We start from the raw sequence: 23,317 nt of genomic DNA on the forward strand, positions 1-23,317 counted from the left end.
CTACAAATGTCAGTTTCTTGCTTTTGATGTTCGACTACAGTCATGTAAGATGTTACCAATGGGGGAAACTGGGTGAAGGGTCCATAGGACCTTCCTGTATCAACTTTATGACTTCCTGTGAATCTATAATTATTTCAAAATAAGCAGTTTTAAATATTGCGTGGTGAGAATGAGCAAACATTCTATTCCCAGAAAAGTAGTTTAAAATTCAGGGCCTCCTTGTGGATCCTATCCACTCTTTAGTTCCAATAAGACTGTAACAACCAAGATTTTCTCAATAAACATTCATTGAGGGTGCACTAAGGTAGCAGGCACTGAGGATCTATTTTTAGCACAGTTTCACACAAATGACAGAGAATAGATGCTGGATGAATGATTGAGTGAATGTGAGAAGAAAGGTAGACCCCATCACACCAGCTGGATGGCAGGGGAGTCACAGTCCTTTATTCTTACCACAAAATGGCTTAATGGTTTGAACTGGAATGTGGAACCCCAAAACGTATGGCAGTTGATACATTTGATCATCAAACAGGCCTTTTGACAATAAATCGACCATGATTATAATGACAATGGCTGCCTTCCAGTGCTGCCCCCGAGAGTCAGTATTTTTCATTTTGATAGTCTCACTCTGAAGGGCAGGTAGGAATTTTGACAATGAAGGGAGTGAGGCCACCAGATCCTCTACACACAAAGCCACTTTGAACTTTTGTAAGCATGTGGCTGTCCCTGAGAATTGAAGCAGGCCTACAAGACCAGTTCTTTAGTGCCTGAAATGGATTGATTTCACTGGAGTAAAATAAAGAACATCCGTTTGGGAAAAACCAAGCATCAAAGTGATCCAGCCACTTGAGCTCTTTAAGGAACTTGAGTTCTATCCTTCCTACCTGTTCCTTCATCCTCCCTCCAGATGGTAGACAGCCCTGCCTGCCCTAAGCAGACTCATTGGGTCAATCTCCCCCATGACGGGAGGAGCTTCTGACCACCGTTGACAAAGCAGAGAGGAACAAGCCATGGTGGGTACAAAGTGACTGTCTCCCCTGTGTTCCAGAATGAAGTCTGGCCCTATAGCTCTGCATGCTGTCATCAAGTAATTAAAGAGATCTGACACATCAGAGAATGGTTAAGATTCCTCTGTGTGGCTCCAGAAAGAAGATAGGACAGGATGGTGGTCTGGACAGAACCTTGGTACTAACTATTCGATGCCTCACAAAATAGAAAGAATGGCTTATTCAAGAGGGAATATGCTTGGCATTCTGGGGACATCCCTGAAAAAGCTGGATGGTCACTTAAGTAATATGGGATAGAAGGGTTTTCTTCACAGGATAGAGACTTGAGGTGGAAGATCTGGTCTGACCTTCCTAAGTCCAAGTTCACATGTTTCTGCCAAGTTCAGCAAGGACTCCTGAAGAACGTGTGAGGCCTGAGCAGAGCCCAGTAAACGCAAACAACAAATGTTTCCCCACCATATCCATCCCTATCTCCCCACCAGGGCTCAGGACAACTGCCCTGGCAGCCACTGGTTTCTGCATTTCAGCTCTGTCTTGTATGGATCACACCTTCTTGTTGAGCAGAGGTGAGAGTGAAGGAGTGGAGGTGAGTGAGAGGAAGACTCCAGGTCAGTCTCCCTGAGGGCTCTCTAGGAATTGTGATTCTTTCCCAGCGGGCAGACCACGCAGGCCAGTGGGAGATCACACACAGATCAGCATTTGCTCAAAGGAACCTATCAAATCCCACAGCATAAAAAAAGCTTCAAAATTTTCTCAGGAAATGAATTCCAACCTCTCCTCCAAATTCTAACTCATTATATCATGAAAGCTTACTTTGGAAATCATGTCAAATTCTAAATTGGAAGGACACTCAATCTCTGAGCACCTACTATGTTCCCTGTGCAGTAGCTTGTGGTTTTGCATCCTTGGTACAGAGATATGGATAACTGCCTTAATGTCTAATAGTAATGACGGGGGTGGGGGGGGGTGTGTGTTGGGGGGCAGAGTGGGAAGACTTTGATTTTAATGTAATAGCTTCTACATTGTGCAATAACTCTGGTGAATCACTGTTCCTGGACCTCTGGTTTTTCCTCGTATGAGTGGATAAAGATTTAAGAGGGAAGTGACTGGGAAACTTGTGTTTGGGTTAATGTAAATAAGACACAAGGTTTTCATGCCCTTCTGCTTTCACTGGGGACTCATTTCCCTAATACAGTCTCGTTGTAAAACAATCCACTCCCGAGGAGGTCAACAGTGAAAAGTTTGTCTTCTGAAATTAGTAATCAAAGAGTGAAAATAATTAATAGAGAAAACAGCACAGTTCCACACTGCGTTCCCATGTAGATGTCTATAGAACAATAAATCAGTGGGGGAAAGAAACAATATAGGCATTTACAATTAGGCCTCATGCATAATGCCCTGGAAGGAGGATTTGTGTTAAAAAAGACAACATCTGCCGCAAGTTGGTTTATAAATAATACAGCTAGATATTCAGGTAATGACATGACAGACGGTCTCTTGTGTCCTTGTCCTTTTGTGTCCAGTGCTGAATGTGTTTACATCCCGCAGCTTATGACATACATGCCTGGCCTGTTTGTGCTCGGGCCAGGAGCTTCTTTCTCTCTTCTCTAGTTAAATGCTTCTTTGCCCAAACCATAGCATTCCACATCGACGACCCAGATATCCAGAGAAATCTGCTCCATTTGGTTTTAATTGATCCCTTACTGTGAGAAGGTAAGCGCCTGAAAGGAGTGTGATCAGATGCACACTCAGCACTCTCATCCATGAACCAATTTCTTTTGTGTTGACACCCAGGCTTGACAAAAAGAGTGATGGTTAAGGTCAAGTGCATGAAAGCTAATTCTAAACAATGATGGATGAGCCAAGGCCTGGACTCTATCTTATCTAGGATGTTCTGCTAAAAGGTTGGGTATCCCCCCTCCCCATTTTGAAAAGTCTCCTAATTCTCAAATTAATGAAGTTATCACAGATCCACTATTTGTGGGGGATCTTTTCTTTTCTTTTATTATTCAGCTCTAGACCACTCTGCTGACAGCAATGTGAATGATGGCCTTCAAGCAGATGATTCTTCTTTGCCATGAAGGAACTGATAAATACTGCCTGTCTCTGCAATAAATTGTGCATGAAATAGTCCACTCTGGTAATCTACAGAGTTATGGTAAGGGAAATGGTGTTGTGAGGAAACACAGCAAAACTGCAATTAACTGAAACCCAATTGAACGGAATCCTCAAATAACCTGAACCATGTTTTTATTTATTACTGTTTGTGTCTATTTGTGTTCTACTTTGGAGAACATATCATAGCAAAATAAGGTGCTGTTGGGGGCCTAATCAAAAAGTTCATTTTTCACAGTATTTAATGTAATGAGTAGACATTCATTTCAACCTCTGCTACCTGCTAGGTCTTCAGTGCTGTCGTGTAAGATTTCCTATTTGTAATGATGACTCAGGAACCCAGCAGCACCCAGAATTCTCAAATTAAACTAAAAATAAGCTTACCAATTTTCATTTCCTACAAGACGAAAGCACATTGATGTATTGTACACATGTTTTTCTGCCATGAAGATTCAATTAAAAAATCGACAAAAAAAATATTTTAAGTTCTAAATCTCAAGCTCTGGTTTGGGTATGTAGAGATTTTTACTGTATTTAGAAATGCACGATGCATTTCAAAAATAAATTTAAATAAGTTGTCAGGTCAATTTTTGTTAGGTTTTTTTTTTTTGGATGGATGGATGCTATAAACTGCATTCTTTGGGGGGGTATTTACTTATTTATTTATTCATTATCTATTTTTATTTCTTTGGAATTGCACTATAGTTAACATACAGTGTTATATTCATTTCAGGTGTGCAATATAGTGATATTCAACAACTCAGTACATTACTCAGTGCTCATCATGATGAGCATATTCTTAATCCCCTTCATCTATTTCATCTGTCCCCTTACCTACCTCCCCTCTAGAAATAGAAGTCCTGGAACATTTGCAGGTTTTACTTGCATCCTGTCTCTTAACATCACTTTGGTCAAAGCAAGTAAGATATTAGATCCCCTGTTAGCTTTCTACTGCTTCCATAACAAATTACCACAAACTTAGTGGCTTAAAACAACACAAATTTATTATCTCACAGTTATGTAGGGTCAGAAGTCTGACACAAGTCTCAAAGGACTAAATTCAAGATGTCAGCAGAACCATGCTCGTTACTAGAGAGAAGTGCGGGGGACGAATTTCTTTCCCAAGTTCATTCAGGCTGTTGGGCAAATTCAGTTCCCTGTGGTTGCAGGACTGAGGTCCCTGTTTCCCTTCTGGCTGTTAGTCAGAGATCCACCTTGGCTCCTAGATACCACCCACATTTCTTCTTCTTCTCCATCCTTCCACCCCCCTATCCCATCCATCTTCAAAGTCAACAAGGGTATATCAAGTCCTTCTCACTCTTCATGTCTCTCTGAAGCCCCCTGGTGCTGCATATTTTCTGCCATACCTCTCTGATTGACTTCAGCCAGACATACAACTCATTTTTAAGGGCTCTTGTGATTAAATTGAGCCTACCTAGATAATCTAGAATATTCTTCTTGATTTCAGATCTGTAACCTCAATTCCATCTATGAATGGAATTCAGAGCTGTGCCTAGATTTATATAATTGAATAGTCAGTGGACAGAAGCCTTGAGTTTTGACTACTGCAGACCCCAGATCAAGGGGCATGGACATATACTCTGCTCACCATGATATGGCAGCCAGCATCAGTGGGGGAAATTATAGTCTTACCAAAAAGAAGACAGAAAGACTGAATATATTGAAAAATCAAAACCAGGTATCAGCAAAACTTTTCTGTTAGGGACTAACTGGTAAATATTTTAGGCTTTGTAAAATATCTGGTCTCTGTCATAACAATTTACTTCTGCCATTGTAACTCAAAAGCAGCCATAGGCGATTCATAAACAAATGGGTATGAATAAAACTTTACAAAAACAGGCAGTAGGCTGAATTTGGCCCACAAGCTGTAGTTTGCCAACCCCTCAAATAAACTACCATGTTCTCCACCAGGCTCCTTCTAAAAATAAGAGGCTTTGGTGATAGGTCATGTCTTGTAATATCAAGTGAGCCTCAAGATAACAAAACCAAACAAACATTAGTTCCTTATCACAGGAACTGATTTTACCTTCAGCAGTTTTTTGTCTAAAAGCTTCTTTCAAATTGATATGTTCTACCATGTAAGGTAAGGTTGACAGACTGAAGTATTACACTTGATTATCTGTCAGTTGGCTGCACTGTGCAAGATCGCACCAAGTGTTTGTGGGCAAATTACACATTGACTGTCCAGGAAAGTCTTTGAACATCATACATACCTTGGTGCTGAGGCAGGGGCAGCCTAAGGTGGCTAAGTCACTTGTGATATGTTGGTCGCTTGCCTACGTAAGGATTGTCCCCATTCCCCATAGATATGGCTCTAGTAGAGGCATCCTACTCCTATTGAGAATTTCTATCACATCCTCTTGGGAATGAGACGGTCATTCTGAAATCTGGAAATTCTTGTCTTGGGGAGAGACAGTTGTCAGAAACTTTGAGTCTTCCAGATTTTAGTTCAGTTCAGCCTGATAAACACTGAACGTCTACTATGTGCCCAACACTGGGCTAAAGAATAAAAATGACCACCAAGTCCTTCATGTGGCATGTTGACTGTAATGGCAACCACACTGGGTCCTGGTGGAGGTGCTCTGGCAGGCTGAACAGGGTCTCTTTGCATTAATCTTCCTAATTTTTTGACTTTCCTGAGCATTTTCTTGTGGAGCATTAAGCATTTTCTTTGTAACAGTTGATTAAAAGGTTGCTATTACTGAAGAAAACAGTTTTAAAAACAAAAGCAGTTAGTAGCTTTTATCCATCATCAAGGAATTAACCAATTGGCAACAAGTGGGACAGCTCAATTTCTTTAGCTATCTGAGGCCTAAATAACTTAATTGGGGAAGCATGTTAAAAGGAATGGAATGGCATTCATTATGGATTAAGTTAATACATTTCAGACCCATCACATGGCTTAATTTAACAAATTCCACATCTTACTGTTTGGCAGGAAATGGCATCTCATGAACATCATTACCAGTCAGTCAGTTAGTTGAAAAGGCTGACTCCATCTGAAAACTGTTAATCTTAATAATAGTGTACTTTGCTTTAGCAAAATCCTTTGGTGTGCTTGGGAAGCTTGGGACTCTACTGCCAGCCTCCCCGAGGCCTTCCCGTCCCACCATGCTACTCAAAGCGAGGAAAAAAAAATACCACTCACACTTTCCAGTTAAATCCATCTGAAATGGAGTGGGGTTAGTCCACTGTTGGGAAAACTGGATGTATCCTACCATGATTACCTCTAAATTTTAAACCAGAAATCATTGAATTATAACATGCACATGTTTCTATGTCATTAGATCAATTATACTCTTGATATAGGAAGGGGAAAATGAAGAACTTGGTGAAAAATAATACAAATTGCTACTTTTTATTATTGGCCATCTACTGTGGACCAGGGGATCTGTGTGCATTAACTCATTTACTCCTCAAAGTAAATGTGTAAGATCAGTGTTGCTACTCCTAATTTGCTGGTGAGGAAATTGAATCTCAACAAAGTTAAATAATTTGGCGGTGGTCACGACTGTTAGAGGCAGGATTTCAACCAAATCTTATTGATTTCAGTTCCTCAGATTTATACCTTTCACTCCACCACATTGCCTCTGGAGAAAAATTGGGGCTTTAGTCACAATGCTTGAAGTGATCCATCTTCCTTCAACACTCCAACCAAAACATGTCACCTCCAACTTGTGTGGACAGTATTTGGTGAAGACACTTATCATAGAGAAGAGATTCTCTCAACTTTGCTCCTCCCCTCTGCCAGAAAATATGCATGAAGAATTTACACTTTTCCTCCAAGCCTCAGAGGTGCCACAAATGCAAATAGAGGCAGGCTGCAGCTTCCCATTTCCTATAAGCCACAGGCCACAGGACTTTCTGGCCTACTGTGGGGCAGCCATCCATCACAAAAGTAGAAAGAAGCTAAAATTCATCTGTTTACAGCTTCTCTTACTCTGCCGTCATGACTCCTGTATCAGTCTAATAGTGCCATGTAAAACAACCATAACATCTCGGCAGCCACAGCAATAAATGTTTATTTCTCATTCACTCATCTGCAGTCAGTTTGGATGGCTCTGATTCAGGCAGTGCCTCTGGGTGTGAGCCAATACTGAGCTGACCCTGGCAGGGCTCCAAATCTGGGCCCTGGTATGGATCAGGGAGTGGCCTGGGTTGTGTTCATCTCACCTTGCCTTAGGTGGGTTTCTGGTCTGCTCTACGTACCTCTCACTATTCTTGGACCAGTAGGGTATTTCTCCTCTTGGAGATGGACTGAGTACAAGAGAGGCAAGAGAAAGAAAGCACTGCTCATAAGAGTCAGAAGAGACTGACTGTCACTTCCACCCATATGTCTTGGCACCATGTCTTGGGTTGAATATCTCACTGACTTGAAAAGGAAATTACAGTTCTACCAGCAATGAAGAAGCAGAGAAGGGAAATCTGCCAAAGGGAGGGTAGGAATAGCCTATGCAATACAGTTTTCTAGCAATCAACTCTTCCACTTACTTATTAAGTCAGCACTTGCACAGGCAGAGGTGAGCCCCCACCCCAAGCTCTTTGAACACCAGCTGGGACTATGTACACATCAACTGTCTTGGTGAGTGCAGTGAACACCATGTCAATCACGTTAGGCTACATGACAAAGTCATCCCTCTTTTTATCATGGAGTGGCTTTAGAGTTCAGCATTACCCACAAGTGAGGGTGTGAGTTGTTGGGCTCAGAAGCCTGGTTCCTGGGTGCAACTGTGGACTTTTTCCAGAAGTACTGGCCTACAGCAGATTATTTCACTGTGGCTGCCAACATAGTTACATAGAATACAGTCCTTACAGTAATTTCCAAGAGATACAACTCACTCTTGGGTAATGCCTACATCTCGCTTTTATCACCATGCTCAATGACTATCTTTTATTCATTGATTCAGCATTTATAGAACTTCAACTATGTTCCACATGCTGCCCTAGGATTTGGAAGTAGAAAGCTGCCAATTCATAGCTCAAGCCCACTGGGAGATAACCATCTAGTTGTCAAGGCAAACATGTAAAAGAACAATAATTTTTAAAAGAGCTAGTAATTATTGATCACTGATTACATGCTAGATATTATTCTGTATTCTTTTTTTCATGTATTAAATCACTAAATGCTAACAATTGTATGAGGTAGGTAATGCTATTACCTTTAAAAAAAACAGATGAGATATGTGGAATTTAAGAAACAAAACAGATGGACATATGGAACGGGGAGGGGAGAGGGAAACAAACCACAAGAGACTCTTAACAATAGAGAACAAACTGAGGGTTGCTGGAGGGAGGTGAGTATGGGATGGGCTAGATGGGCGATGGGTATCAAGAAGGGCACTTGTTGTGATGAGCACTGGGTGTTGTAAGTAAATGACGAATCACTGAATTTTACTCCTGAAACCAACATTACATTGTATGTTAACTAACTAAAATTTAAATTAAAAAAAAATAAGAATAAACAGATGAGAAACTGAAACAGATAAAGTAGTTTGTTTCTGGTCACAGAGTCATTAAATGGCAAAGCCAGGAGCTGAGCCCAGGAAATCTGCATCAGATTTCATCTATCAGTATGATGAACTTCCATCAAAAACTGATAGGTGCTAAGAGATTTAAGGTTTGAATATCTGGTGCCCTTGGTAGCAGAAAGATGGGAGAGCACCTCAGTCTCTACAGAAAGTTTTCACGAAGAAAATGGCCCTGGGATTGGGTCGGGAAGGACAGGGTTGGCACACGCAGGTAAGTGAGAGAAGAGCATTTCTGTCAGTACGGGCCATGCATGGAAGCAGGAGAAAGCAGAATTCAAAGTTCAATGTGGCAGGAGTTGAGGATAACTGAGCTACTTTTACTTGGCAAGATGAACTGGTTTGAAATGCATTTCCTCTCCCTCACAATTATCACTTTTTGAAAAGAAAGCTCAAATGTTGGAAAGCTGGAGAAAGAAGAAAATCAAAACATATCGATAATATTCAAGCAGAACAGTCCACCCATAAATGAATAACTGAATATGTGTGAGAAATATTTTTACTTCCGTGGAAATATGCCCAAATTCAGCCTGTCTTGTGATGGCTTAGATGAGTTTTAGCCAAGGACAGGTCTGTACCAACCATTTAGATCCAATCGAATGCAAATTTATCTGTGATTGAGCAAAACAGAATAAATAAAATAACTAAGCCCATTAGAAGGTACTTTCAAGAGATCGAATCATTAAAGAACAGTGCTGAGTTGACTGAAAAGTAGAGAAAATCATCCAAAATTAGTTTCCACTTAGATAGGGACTGGCTAAATAATTTATCTTACTGGGAGGTGACTTCATTCATTCATTTAACAAATATGTATTTTAAAAAATCTATCGAGTATGTACTCTGATTCGGGCTTTATTCCAGCCTCTGGGTATACAATGGCCGACAAGGGTAGAGCAAGACCCACTCCTGTGGAACTTCCATCTAATACAGGGGACAGAACAGAGTAAGGAAGTGCTTGGTCAGGCACCCACCAGTGAGTGGCCTGCATTTCATATACAGGCTTGTAAAGCAGGCATCTTTCAGGGAGACAAATTTCTTGAGCCATTGAATGGGAGAATATTTCTTTGTGTGAGAGCATTCCATATACTTTGAGCATTTGTGCATGGGGGTGGGGTGGGGAGGTCTCAGCACTATGAAACCTCACATTCATTCTCTGCTCCTCTGTTGCTGGCTACATGGGGTCTGGACTACTGAGGAACAGCTTCATAAAATGGTTTAGCCAGCCCTGGCAGTCAGCAAAACAGTCCTGGAGTAGGAAGGGACCAAAATACCTTTTAATGGGATGCATTTCCAAATTTTGGACTGATTAAGATGTGGACACAAATGCTAGGCAGATAGTAAAAACGTATCGGCTTTGTCTCTGCAAAGGGTGTTTTGGAGATTATAGCGCTTACACAGTTCAGTGGAAAAAAAGACCATGGAGTCTGACTTTTATTTTGAAAAGTCTTTGCTATTTACTCAGAGCTGTGTTGCCGGAATATAGGAGAGGCGTGCTCACCAATCAGAAGCTAGGTGCTGGGAATTATGTAGATGCTCCACACAGATCCCCTTGGATCCCATTCTGCGTACCCACACCTACCCTCCTTGCTCACACATCATATCTTGTTCAACATCACACTTAGGCTATTAGAACCTGCTTTGCTTTCATGACATCCTCCCTGGAGCATCCCTTAACCAATGACCGAAGGGCACATAAGTACAAAGCCCCTTGCCTCTGAAGACAATTCTGAGGTGGAATTTAGGCTCTGGAGAGATCAGGATGAAATCCACCTCTGTGAGTCTCTGGCTGAGATCACACATTGCTTGGTTTCTTGCCTTCTTGGCCCTAACTTGGCCCTGATTTCATTACCAGGTTTCCTGAGGAGGCATCCTTAATACATTATTGTGTACAAATCTTCGTCTCAGGGTCTGCTTCTGGGGAACCCAACCTAACACACTGGACAAACCTGACATGTTCTTTTACTCAACAATTTCAGACTTTCTTTCATGTATAAAAGTGTAAACCAAGGCTGCTTTTCAGAATTGCCTTCTGGTCAACAGAGATGAGGTTTTCTCTGATTCTCAAGTAAAGGAAGGTGGCTTGTAACACCCAGGGAAGGATTTTTTTATGACCAGTCAGAGAAGATAGGGGGGCGCCTACTAGTCTTAAAGTAACAATCTTCCAAAGACTTAAGTTTATTGATTTATTTTGAGAGAGAGAGAGAGAGAGAGAGAGAGAGAGAGAGAGAAGGGGGAGGGAAAGGGGCAGAGAGTGAGGGCGAGAAAGAGAACCCCAAGCAGGCTTTGCCTGGTCAGAATGGAGCTTGACGCAGGGCTCAAACTCATGAACTGCGAGATCGTGACCCGAGCCAAAATTAAGAGTTGGACGCTTAACCAACTGAACCACGCAGCTGCCCCTCTTCCAAAGATGTTTTTAAGGAGTGCTCATTTCAAATGTTCAAGAGATAGGCACAGTATTTGGACAGTGAAATATTAAGTATCTATCATTTTGCTGCAATTTTAACCTTCTTTACCTAGTAGTAACTAAGGTGATGCTAAACTGTCACAGAGGTCAATCTGTGTCTGGACTGTCTATCAAATGATGGGATGTGGTCCCAGGAACTTTTGGGAGTGCATATATTCAGGTAGCAAGTCTCTAGAATCGCTAAATTGGCATTCGGCTCATATTTTTATTTTGGTGCTGTTCTAGACTCTGAACAAAGTGGTGAACAGGTTAGAGCACAATCCTGTCCTCATAAATCGTTAGATTTAAATGGTTCTGTCTTGGATGCTTACTCTTTCTTCTTAGCAGAATTTGTGGGAAGGAATGCTGGTTAAAGCAGCAGGTGGCACAGGGAAAGAGTACATAGCAGTACATAAGCAACGGGGGAACAATAGAGGGAAAGAAGAAAAAAACTAGCACCTCAAGTTGTATGTGTATTGCTTCTCCACCAGATGCATACCACAAACTCCCTGTTTTAACTGCAAAGCTGCTTGGAGATGAACAACACATGCAACAGGTCAGCCAGGAAGAGCCACTGAAGTTACATGGTGACTCACCAGGCTCAAAGGCACAGCAATAAAGTAGGTCATGAGCTGCTCCCCTCTTTGGAGGATGGTGCTGTATTTCTTGGTTTTATGAGAAAACTCCCTGGGATTCCAGGCTCCACCGCCTTGCAGTACTATTCATTCCTTCAAAGCGATTTCTTTCCTCCTCTAAAAGGTTCTCCACAGCTGTCTGGCACTGTGCTCTGAACAGAGCTATGTGCGACTGAAAGCAGACAGCTACCTGGTTTCCATCACGGCGGCTAAGAGAGCTAATGGGCTCAGGCACGGGATTACACATCATCCCCAGCATTCTGGGTAATTTGTAAGGGAGACACTACTTGACTCCTGCCTGCTTGGGATATGTCACAGGAAGACTTCAACCTGCAGAAACAGAGGTTGGTGAAAAGATCATCCTGAGGTTGAGCAACTTTTGCAGAATTGCGTTATTGGAGCCGGAAAAAACACGAAGTTGTAACACACCCTCTTAAGCATCTGATCGTTTTCTCAGGACTCAGGGACGAGGCAAGAATCAGCTACCCTGATGGCCAGCTGACTTGCCTGAGCAAGTAGACCTGAGCTGGCCCTGGACGCAGCAGACAGGGGTGAGCTGCAGACACCCAGGCTCTTGCCAGACTCTTTCTGGCATCCAAATGGGGATGACAATACTTACACACCAGCTGGAAACAGAAGGGACTGAGTTTTCAGTGGAAATGGTAAAGTCTTTGTGCTCTCCATTAAGACATTTTGTGAAACAAGGCATATAGATTCTCAGCTGCTCTCAGATGTGCCTCTAAAACCCCATGGCTAACAGAGCCCAATGCCTAATGGAATCCAGGCCCTGCCCTTCTCCCTCGAGTCCCTCATTCCTCCACAGTCTCAGTTCATGGGACACTTACTAGATTTCCAAATCCATAAAGATGAACTTCTCTTTATACTAATGCTAAATTGGAAAAGTTGGGAGATTAGGGAAAATTAATGATATTAATGAATAGTATCATTATTAATAACACTTATTAAGCACCAACTATTCACCAGCCATTGTACTAAATGCTTTATTTTTTTTTTTTCATTTAATCAACACAGCAAGCTTAAGAGGGAGGGAGTTATTAGCATTATCTCCATTTTATGGAAGAGGAGACAGGCTTGGTGATGGTAAAACACTCATCCAATGTTCAGACACAGCTTATAAAGAGCTGAGTGGGATTCAAAGCCCATCTGATTTCAGAGCCCAGGTTTGTTTTTTGTTTTTTTTTTTTTCAACGTTTATTTTTATTTTTGGGACAGAGAGAGACAGAGCATGAACGGGGGAGGGGCAGAGAGAGAGGGAGACACAGAATCGGAAACAGGCTCCAGGCTCCGAGCCATCAGCCCAGAGCCCGACGCGGGGCTCGAACTCCCGGACCGCGAGATCGTGACCTGGCTGAAGTCGGACGCTTAACCGACTGCGCCACCCAGGCGCCCCCAGAGCCCAGGTTCTTAAACCACTACACTGATTTCCTTTTCACACCTCCCACACCTCAGCCACATTCCAGCATCTGAACAACCCCCAGCCATTCACTGCAGGCGGTCACACTAACTGGATTTAGGACAACCTCTGTCCTTGACTGGGCTATCACAGGTGTGTTTGTTTAGGACACTTTGGGCCTCCTCTGGAAATGCACCCTTTTCTCCTTTCCATCTTTAGCCATGCAAGTCCCTTCCCCCTTCTCAATACAGAAATGTCCAATATAGAAATTCTTCAGGTATTTCCACCTTGCTATGAATTTAAGTCCTCTCTTCCAGGAACAATGCCTTACGGAATGAAGAACTTTCCCTTCTTAAAGAGCTTGTGACAGGGGCGCCTGGGTGGCGCAGTCGGTTAAGCGTCCGACTTCAGCCAGGTCACGATCTCGCGGTCCGTGAGTTCGAGCCCCGCGTCAGGCTCGGGGCTGATGGCTCGGAGCCTGGAGCCTGTTTCCGATTCTGTGTCTCCCTCTCTCTCTGCACCTCCCCCGTTCATGATCTGTCTCTCTCTGTCCCAAAAATAAATAAAAACATTGAAAAAAAAATTAAAAAAAAAAAAAAAAAAGAGCTTGTGACAGATCTCAGTGGGGAGGTAGTTTGGAAAAGGGAAATCTACTCCACTCCTGGAAATGACTACACCTCTGCTATCACTGAATCCCTCCTTGAATGGAGTATACACCTGGGCACACAGTAGGTTGCTTGGTTGAGACTGGGAGGCAGGAATGGGTGTTTGCCCAAAACCAGTCCAGTGTTTCTGAGTTGGATCAAGCAACCCCAAACCCTCAGACTATGGTCACTTCACCATTAAAGGGCTTATATGATGCTGCAGATTGGAGAGAATTCAGAGACCCCAAACTCTGAGAGGGCCAAAGTGGATACTGTCCTAAGACAGCTCTTTATCTCAACAGTTATTCTTTAGCTGTAGGAACATACCATGCTCCCAAATAAGGCCCCCTGAAAACTTGGATTTCTCATGGAAAAAGTAGGTATAGTAGTTAAAGGCAAACACTTTGGAGTTAGACATGAATTGGAATCTCAGCTTTGCATGAGAGCTGTGCAGCCTTAAGTAGGCCACTTCCCTCCCTGAGCTCCAAATTCCTATATCAGTGGGAAGCCCAAAGGAGAGAAATACAAGTAAAAGTGGGCAAATTTTAAGTGTGCAGTGAATATTAGCTATTATTATTTATATGATCACTGTTAGGTAAAACACTTATAAGTGCTCAAAAATATAACTCATTTAAGTTATAATTATTATATAAAGTTCTTGGTATTAAACTCATTTCAAGCTATTCAAAGTTGCAAGTCATTATTACTATTACTATTATTATTATTATTATTATCTTCAGGAGCTTGGATAATTCCAGAATCATGAACAACAATGGATTTTGTAGCTGTATCCTACTTAGCTGATTGTCTGGGGCTTACAAACTTCTTAACAGATGTGTTAGAAAATGACATGGGGTCATGAAAATGGCATGGGCTTAATAACCTCTGCTAGACAATTTCCTTAATCAAACTACTGTGGGGGTTGGGAGAAATGGGGAATAAAGAGGTCAGATCCAAGAAGTCCAGGTGGGCAATTAGTACTGCTCTGGAACAAGAACATAAAGGAAACAAGTATTTATTAAGATTTCATAATGTGCTTTCACACAGGCTCACTCATTCAATCCTCCCAGTGACCCTTGAGAGAGGTAACATAATTTCCTTCTTACAAATGATTGAGCAGGGGTGCCAGGATGGCTCAGTCGGTTGACAGTGTTAAAAGTCTGACTCTTGGTTTTGGCTCAGGTCATGATCTCACAGTTCGTGGGTCAAGCCCTGCGTCATGCTCTGCACTGACAGTGTGGAGCCTGCTTGGGATTTCCTCTCTCCCTCTGTTTCTCTCTGCCTTTCCCCATGCTGGCATGCTCTCTCTCTCTCTCTCTCTCTCTCAAAAAAAATAAATACACATCTTAAAAAAAGATTGAGCAGAGTCTTGGCGAAGCTAATTTGTCCACAGTGGGACAGGTGAATGCCAAAGCCGGGAGTAGATCCCAGGACTGTGTGACTTCTTTCTGTCATCGATGCAGGTGGTATGGTCATAAAGCAAGATACAGCGAAGGAGATGCTCATTGAGAAAGAAAATTCATTGGTGTCAATTTCTCATGCCTGTTCTTGATATTTTCTGAAGGTGATTTCAGTGTGTGTGTTTGGAAAGGCAGCCTTCAGTTTCCACTTTCAGGTCTGCCCCATCACTCCTGCCCCCTGATATTCCTGCCCACTCCTCAGATAGGGCACCAGCATGTGGCCCACAGGAAGGGTTGTAGATTTTTGTGGCCATTAGCTGTTAGAGGCCAAGACAATGAGATGATGATGTCTCTGTCTCTTTTGATTTTTCTTCCTGTGGAAAAGGCTCGTTTGGACTGAAGGTGGATGGCAGAATATTAGGAAGAAATCAGCTCAAATGCTAATATTTTATCTGATGATACAGACTCATTTACTAACCATGCCCATCTTTACTGAAAAACTGAAAGAAAAAGATAAACGAAGGAGTACATTTTTAAATAGGCCTTGAAGAATAGGATTCTGGATTTCCTTCTCCTTTTCCTTTTCTTCACAACTATATTCAGTACAGTAGCAAACCAGCCCAAAATTAGCTTTTTCCATGTTTTTCTGTGCTATTTATTCTTGTTTTGGTTTCACTTTCTTCTCTCTTCTCTCTTGCCACTTTTGAAAATATTTTCTTTGTAAAGGCCCAGTTCTCTGGCACAGACCCAACTTTCTCCCAGAATTCACATATCCTTAGCTTCATAGAAAACCAACTCATGCTTCTCATGGCCCAGAAGATTTTCAGATCCTTCTGACTGAGAGAGACAGACAGACAGACAGACAGAATGAGATTCCTCTACATCTGTGGGGCTTAGTCTGTCTATGTTATCAGGGGAGGGGAGACTTCTGTTATAATCTGCAGTCATTAATTTGGGGGAATCATCATGTGTTTTTCTTCACTTCAGAGTCCATCCATCAATTTCCAAATAGGAAGGTAGTGTTTACTACTAAACTTCAGCTTTCCTTGGGTCACTAGCTCAACCAAGCAATTGCCTGAAATTGGCAAGGTATGTAAAGACCAACTCTTCCCAGCTGAGTTCTGAGATGTAAGGCAAGTCTTATTTCTGTAACCTACCCTCTGTTAAATCTCTTTTACCCTCCTTCCCCAGTTCTAATGTGTATCACATTGGTGCCTTTACTGCTTGCATATATCATTCCTACATGCATTATTCCTAGTGAATGGTTTGAGGAACATTCTTTCACTCATTCATATATGTATTCATATATGTACATATATACACATACATATATATGTATATATACACACACACACACATATATATGTATATATGTACACACACACACACACACACACACACACACCACATACCATGTGCCAGTCTCTGTGATAGGAACTGTGGGTCTTGAGAGAGACAACCTTTACTCTTAAGATACTCCCAGACTAGCAGAAGAGAAAGACATACACACAGAGATTAATTATAAAGGCTGTAATAAAGTAATACAAAAAGGCTCAGTAGCATTGGGCTTTGTTTGGGCTTACTAAAATAAGAAAGGCCCAATGAACAAATTCCCTCTAAGCTATCAACTGATCACTTAAGAATTACCCATTCAAGGGTTAGGGACATAATCTATGCTAGTTCTCTTGAACTCACCAAGATGGTTGATTTCATGGTTATCCAGTATTTCTGGGAATGATTACAATATATAAATGATATCAAGAATATTAATAAAAACACTGTTACTGATATACCAAGAAACTAGTAAGTAGACTGTCTATTGAGAATTTCTAGGCAACTGCTGTTTGCAGAACTTTCATCATCTTGTAGATACTGACCATCAATTCCTTTCCCTGAACGGAGGTTCAGTGCCTTGGTGTCCAGTTGTTTCTATGTTCAGTCTTTGAGCCTGTTTTGGGGATTCTATAAAATTGCTTTATCTCTTCCGTAGTGATGTGACTCTTTTCAACAAAATGCAGCATTAATTTGTGCGTCAGGGTGTGTATTTCATAGATGCTGTTTATATCAGATTCCAATTCTTTAATTTGAAAATATACACCAGATTTTTGGCAAGAATGGTTTTCTTTTCTATTTGGTTTATTCTATTTCACTAACATGCTGTAGGCATACTGTATGCCAGGCATTGTATTAAATGCCATTCCATAGAATGTTTCATGCACTCCTCCCCTTATTTCTATGAAACAGATTTTTGTATCTTCATTATTCAGCTGAGAACACTGAAACCTACAACGATGAAGTCTCTTGCATGAGATTCACAGGTCAAAACTGGCAGAGTTAGAGCTGGAACCCTGGTTGGCTGATTCCTGGCCCAGTGTACTCTTAGCTACACCACAGCACCCCTATATTTCATGCTAACATTTGAATTTCCCCAGAAACACTATGGGCAGCCCTACCAGTTCACTTTCTGTGTGATAGCCTATTTCCAGCATTGGTGGTGTCACCTCCAGCTCCTATTAAGTCATCAGTGAGGACAGGAAGATGATCCTTGAAAGAATTCAAACCTTGCTCTCTCTGTCTCGCTTTATTTGAAAATGACTTTTCTCTAGTAGTTGGCTTTCAAGTAGCACACTGGACTTATAACTTCTTGAGCTCAGAGATGCTCTCCTGAGGACATGTTCTTTATTTTAATTGAAGTCTTCATCGTTGGCTGGCTTCCAAGTGGTCTACCAGATGTCTTTTTCTTTGCTATAGCTGAAGCAGATTATGATGTTCCAGTTCATTTTTCCAATTTGCTGTACTTTGCTGGCAGCCTGATTTCTTTAGCAAACCACACTTGAGAGGCCAAAATCATGGAGCAGGCGGCAACAAGTGAGCCTTCAGAATATGTTTTCTTAGATACTCTGAGGCTAATTAAACACACATACACACATGCACACAACCACACAAACTCTTCCATCTTTTGTTTTAGAGGTTAAGCCTGAATTTTGCTAAATTTTCACATACATGTAACTTTCTCAGGATGCTCAGCCCCAAAATTAATCCTCAAGAGACTAACTTGGAGGATTAATCCCCCAACTGGGATCTTAAGAAATCTTCTTTCTCAGAAATCTTTCATTTTCTTTTTGGAAGCTTGGAGAAAAATACCCACTGCCTTTCCATATTCTTTTCTTCAGTCCTATCTTTTATGTTCTGAGATGCTTCATACTGCAAAATGAATCGTGTGTCGTGTGTATGTAGGTTCAGGGGAATGGCTTAAAGTTCATTCTACTATTTGAAGCAAATACAGAGTTAATTCTTACTTGTGACTGTAGCATCTAGAACAGTTTCTGGTACTTAGTAGTGGCTGAAAAAAAATATTTATTGAATCCACTAACTCAAAGTCAAGCATCAACTGGTTGGCTAAGGCAATTTGGAAACTTTAGTCATTTCTTATTTTTCACACTGACTTTCACAATCAATGTGACCTTTACCCCTAACTTAAGTGGCATATGATGAGGGGTTTCATTTTACTTTCCGGTTCCATAGAGGAGAAAACCAATTAAACATATAATAAAACAGATGGGAATTTGGGCTTTATAGGAATCTGAGGGTCCGAGAGCCTCCTGGGACCTGTCACTGAGTGTGGACTGGAAATCTCCATCTCTTAGCCAAATTTTGTTAGCCTCAGGTGACGGTGTTAACACAGTGTTAGGCTGCCTTTTCAACAAAACACAAACAAAACCAAACAGAAGAAAAACAATCAAACCAACCCCCCACTGCCCACCGGCTGACTGAAGCAGCAGGATTGTTGTGTTGAGGAAGGGGCCAGAACAGGAGGAGGTGGCAGTTTCCTAACAAACTGTGTTGTTTGAACAATTTTATTTAGTTTGGGAAAAAAAAAAGTTCCTCGTACTGAAGATTTATTTGGAAGTTCTGGGCAGATTAACTTTTGGTAAGAGTCAGAACTAAAAACTTTATTGGGAATGCTGTGTACACTCCAAAGACCAACAAGAGAATTTAAGTGAGATGTGATTAGTATGAAGAAAGTTACATTTATTGTACTCTTATGTATAATTGATCACATGAAAGGCCTTTTGTAACTATAAAAGAGACAGCCCATTAAATTGTTTTACCCTGAGGATTATACAAATTTGTGGATATCGGATTGGATCACCAGTCTATTGGTTTCATAGCAATGGTAAATCATTAAGATGCGTATTTTTATTCATATATCTTTCTTGCTATTTATTATTAACCAAATAGCTCCTCCCAGTTTTAGCTTTACTTTCAAGCATCCGAACCAATCATTCTGCCTCTTCACCACCAGCGAATGATCAAACTATTTCCTGGTAGCTCCATAGGTCACCTTTGAGGGACTTTAAGCAGAAAAAAAAATATTTCACAAGAATATAACTGTGTTATTTAGTCATGGACAGGGAGTCTATAGCAAAAGTCAGATGCCATCTTATCTCTTGATTGGAGTAGAGAGGCCATGATGTCCTTGGCATTGTTTTGTGCAAATTAGTTCAGCTCATTTCCAAGGCTTCCATTACCCAGATAAGAATGTGCTCAGAGAGTTAAAATTTAAGTTATGAACATTACCTGGCTCATGTGGATTGAGCAAATTGGCTCCTATGTTTATGCTAGAAAAGGTTGTTGAGGTTGATTGCCATTCCTTCTTTATCTCAGATAGCTCAATAGTACACAGAAAAACATAAGCTTGAACCCCTCCCATAGATGTTTCAGGAGGGTACAGCTGCAAATCACAGCCTGTAACACAGAATGAGGCTGAATCCAATTTATCATCGTCTGTTCTCTTGATTTACAGTTTTCATTTAGAGAAATACACCTGGCAGATCTCAATCATTAGAAACGGGGGTAGTTGAAATCAGATGGTTACATTGACATGTAGAACTTCTCCAATTAAGCCTCTCACATTTCTTTTAGGCCTCATAATGAGTACTCAGCCTAGTGTTTTTTGAGTACTGCAGAAACTTTGGGACATGCTTGCAGCCAGGGATACCTCCAGTATCTACTGTTCCCTTTGTCCCCAAAACAATCCATGCATTATGCCAATTTTTGCTTTGTCCCAGATCAATTTCACTTAAAATATTAACTGCAGAGGTTAACTGGGTATGTGTATGTATCTAGGGTTCTGTGCAATTGGATGAGAGAGAGACAGAGAGAGAGGGAGAAAATGAGAGCAGGAGAGGGAAAGGGAGAGAGAATGAAAGAGAGAGATGGAGAAAGAGAGGGAGCTTGTACTAAATAAATGGTATTCAGTTTTAAATGAAGTCTCTCAATTAGCATTGAACATTTTTTTAAACAATCAAGATATTAAAGCTAGAAAGAAGTTAATGAGCCTATGGAGAAAGTAACTTCTAAAGATCATTTTGTGCTTGGGATGGTAATTGCTTTATGACATTTTGATGTCATTACAACATGAAATTAGGAGGGCAAAATGTTTCCAGAGTGTTTCTTTGGATACCCTGTTAGGAAGCTATTAAACGGCAAGATTATACTGGCAAAATGATTTCAGTGTGTGCCTTCGGATACCTGCTTTGCAAACCATCATGAACTGAAGCTACAATGCAAAATGATTCCAGTGTGTGTCCCTGAGAAGGCGCCCACTCCAGTGCTGTTATGTTCAAATGGCAGTGGAAGATTAAACTTGGAAGCAAGAACGTGTTGGGGGTGGGGGAGAAACTGGTGTAGATTAGTCTCAATTATGATGTCAAAATGAAATGAGACAATCGCTAAGTGTTAGGATTGAACTTCAACCCCCTAGAACCAAGCACTGTGTGAGCCATGATGTTCATGAGATGCTGAGACTTTCTACTTCTTCTCACTACAACAGTGACGTCCTTTGTTGAAGGACTAAAGCTGCCTTATATAATAAGAAGGTGCAAAACAATATGGCTTATGGTAAGGAGGAAGGTCAGTTTATAGCTGGAATTTTAAAACTGCACACATATAAGAAAAAAATGAAAAGCAAAAATTCAAACCTCAAGAAGAAATTCTTTTGCTCTTGTACCCAGAAATTATAAATAATAGTCTACAAAAGAGGCTGCCTTTAAAAAAAAGTCTGAAACATACCCAAGAATTACAACCAGGCACACACCAATATTCTGTTTTCTTCATAATCTCTACTTTTCCCCCCAGATGTTGTCTCCTGCTGTGCAATCTTCACATCCAAAGAGGCACTAAGAAGCTGAACATCTGGGACGCTCCATTATAGGAGTTAGTGCTCAGAGAAAAAGAGGGCTGAAATAACTAATGTTCCTTTCTGTCAGTCCATAAAACCATACTTACTTTTCAGATGTTCGCCAGTAGGTCAGGGTCTTATAAAATTTAACATACTTAAATGTCTCTTGGCCCATATCTTTCATGCTTATCAGTGGGTTAATTTGAACTAAGGGTAATGCTTGATGCGTATAGTCAGTACATTTATTTGTATGTGTGGATGGATATGTATGTGTGCTTCTGTGTATGTGCTACCATGGCTTCAAAACTATGATTGCTGTAGATATAGTTGTTATGGTAAGAAAATGTATAGCCTGTACTCAGTACTCGAGTAGCCTGCACTCAGCAATAAAGAAATAAGACATTGGTTGAGATTGATATCACCCATCACAAACAGAGTGGGAAAGTTGGTTCTCATAGACCCCTAACAGCAGAGTGCCAATGGAACCATTAGGCACCATGCCTACCTTCTCTTTTCATGATACCACATGCATTTTCCCCAAACCCTCTCTTCCTTTCACAATTATGTAAAGAGGTGTGGAATCGGCATCATCAAACAAGAGAATGACCTAGGTACGGATGATCTCCTTGATAGTGGGCCCGTGGTCTTTCTACATCAAAGACATTGGGGACAAGGAGGTCTAAACATGTTTTTTGTCTTATTCTCCAAAATTCCTGCTTTTACCCAATTCTGTTTTGTTTTAAAACCAAATGATTGTGGTTTCATATTAGCTGGACATTGATCAGAATAAAGAAAGAGAAGGAGCCCTATCCAATTTCAATGGTATAATTTGGGATTTCTCTTAATTTTAGGCCTATTGGTAGCAACTTGGAGCTTTGCTTCTATTTGGGGAAAATGCCCTGTTGGGATAAATTTATGAGGTTTCCTCTGACTGCATAGACCTTGCTCCATGATGCTATCGAAGCTCTCAGTGAAGTTTGAATTTCAGTTATTTGCTCTTTATGTATTTTATAAGCTCTTTGGAGAATGTGGAGTCATAACTGCTCAGTATTATTATTAAGGTTATTATATGCATATGCACTGCCACTTAGTTTTGAAAAGTAAATATTTGTGCTAATTATATCAGTGTCATCCACTGTGCTAATTATATCAATATCAACATGTTGATATTAATATAATTAATTAGCACAAAGATTTACTCTTCAAAATACATGGCAGTGCCTCTGATTCATTTGCTGTGAGGGGAGCATGAGTGAAGTACAATTCCATAACACTATATTTAGGCTCTGATATGCAATCAGCTTTAATAATTACCTAATACTGTAGGTGGCCTTAGACAAGTGAAATGGTTTTTTCAGGGTTGCCTGGGAATTGGATGCAAAGATGAAAATATCCGAGTAGCTTTCTCCCAACATTCTACTTGGTCATTAACCAACTATCCGAGTACAGAGCTGCTCCTAATTAACCCTGAAGACCTCGACAGAAAGGTAGGTGGAATGAATTAAAGTGTTGAAACATAGAAAGAAAATAATTGTCCTGACTTAATTGTTATTATTAAACAATATTGGGCTTGGTACATTTTAAATGGAAAAACCACCCAGCAATAAGAATCAGAAAGGGGAAAAGAAAGAGCATGAGTCATAAGCCACCAGAGCAGTGAGCAGATTTTAATTGGAGGCTATGCATTATGTAAAAAGTTCCTGGTAATCATATGAATGACAAAGACATTATAATAACAGTTAACAACTATTGTTTTTATTCTATGCCAGAAATACTTTGAAGCGTTTGCTATTATTTCATTCAGTGAACTCAACTCCATGAAGAACAATTACCCTTGTTTCATACAAGGGGAAACTGAGGCTCAAGAAGTGCAAATAATCTGGCCCTGTCACATAGCTGGTGAGGGAGTGTGTCTAGACTGGTGCTCAG

Source organism: Lynx rufus, unplaced genomic scaffold (assembly GCF_022079265.1).
Source record: "Lynx rufus isolate CCGP_SWC_20201006 ecotype Redwood Valley unplaced genomic scaffold, mLynRuf1.p SCAF_22, whole genome shotgun sequence".
NCBI classification, from domain to species: domain Eukaryota; kingdom Metazoa; phylum Chordata; class Mammalia; order Carnivora; family Felidae; genus Lynx; species Lynx rufus.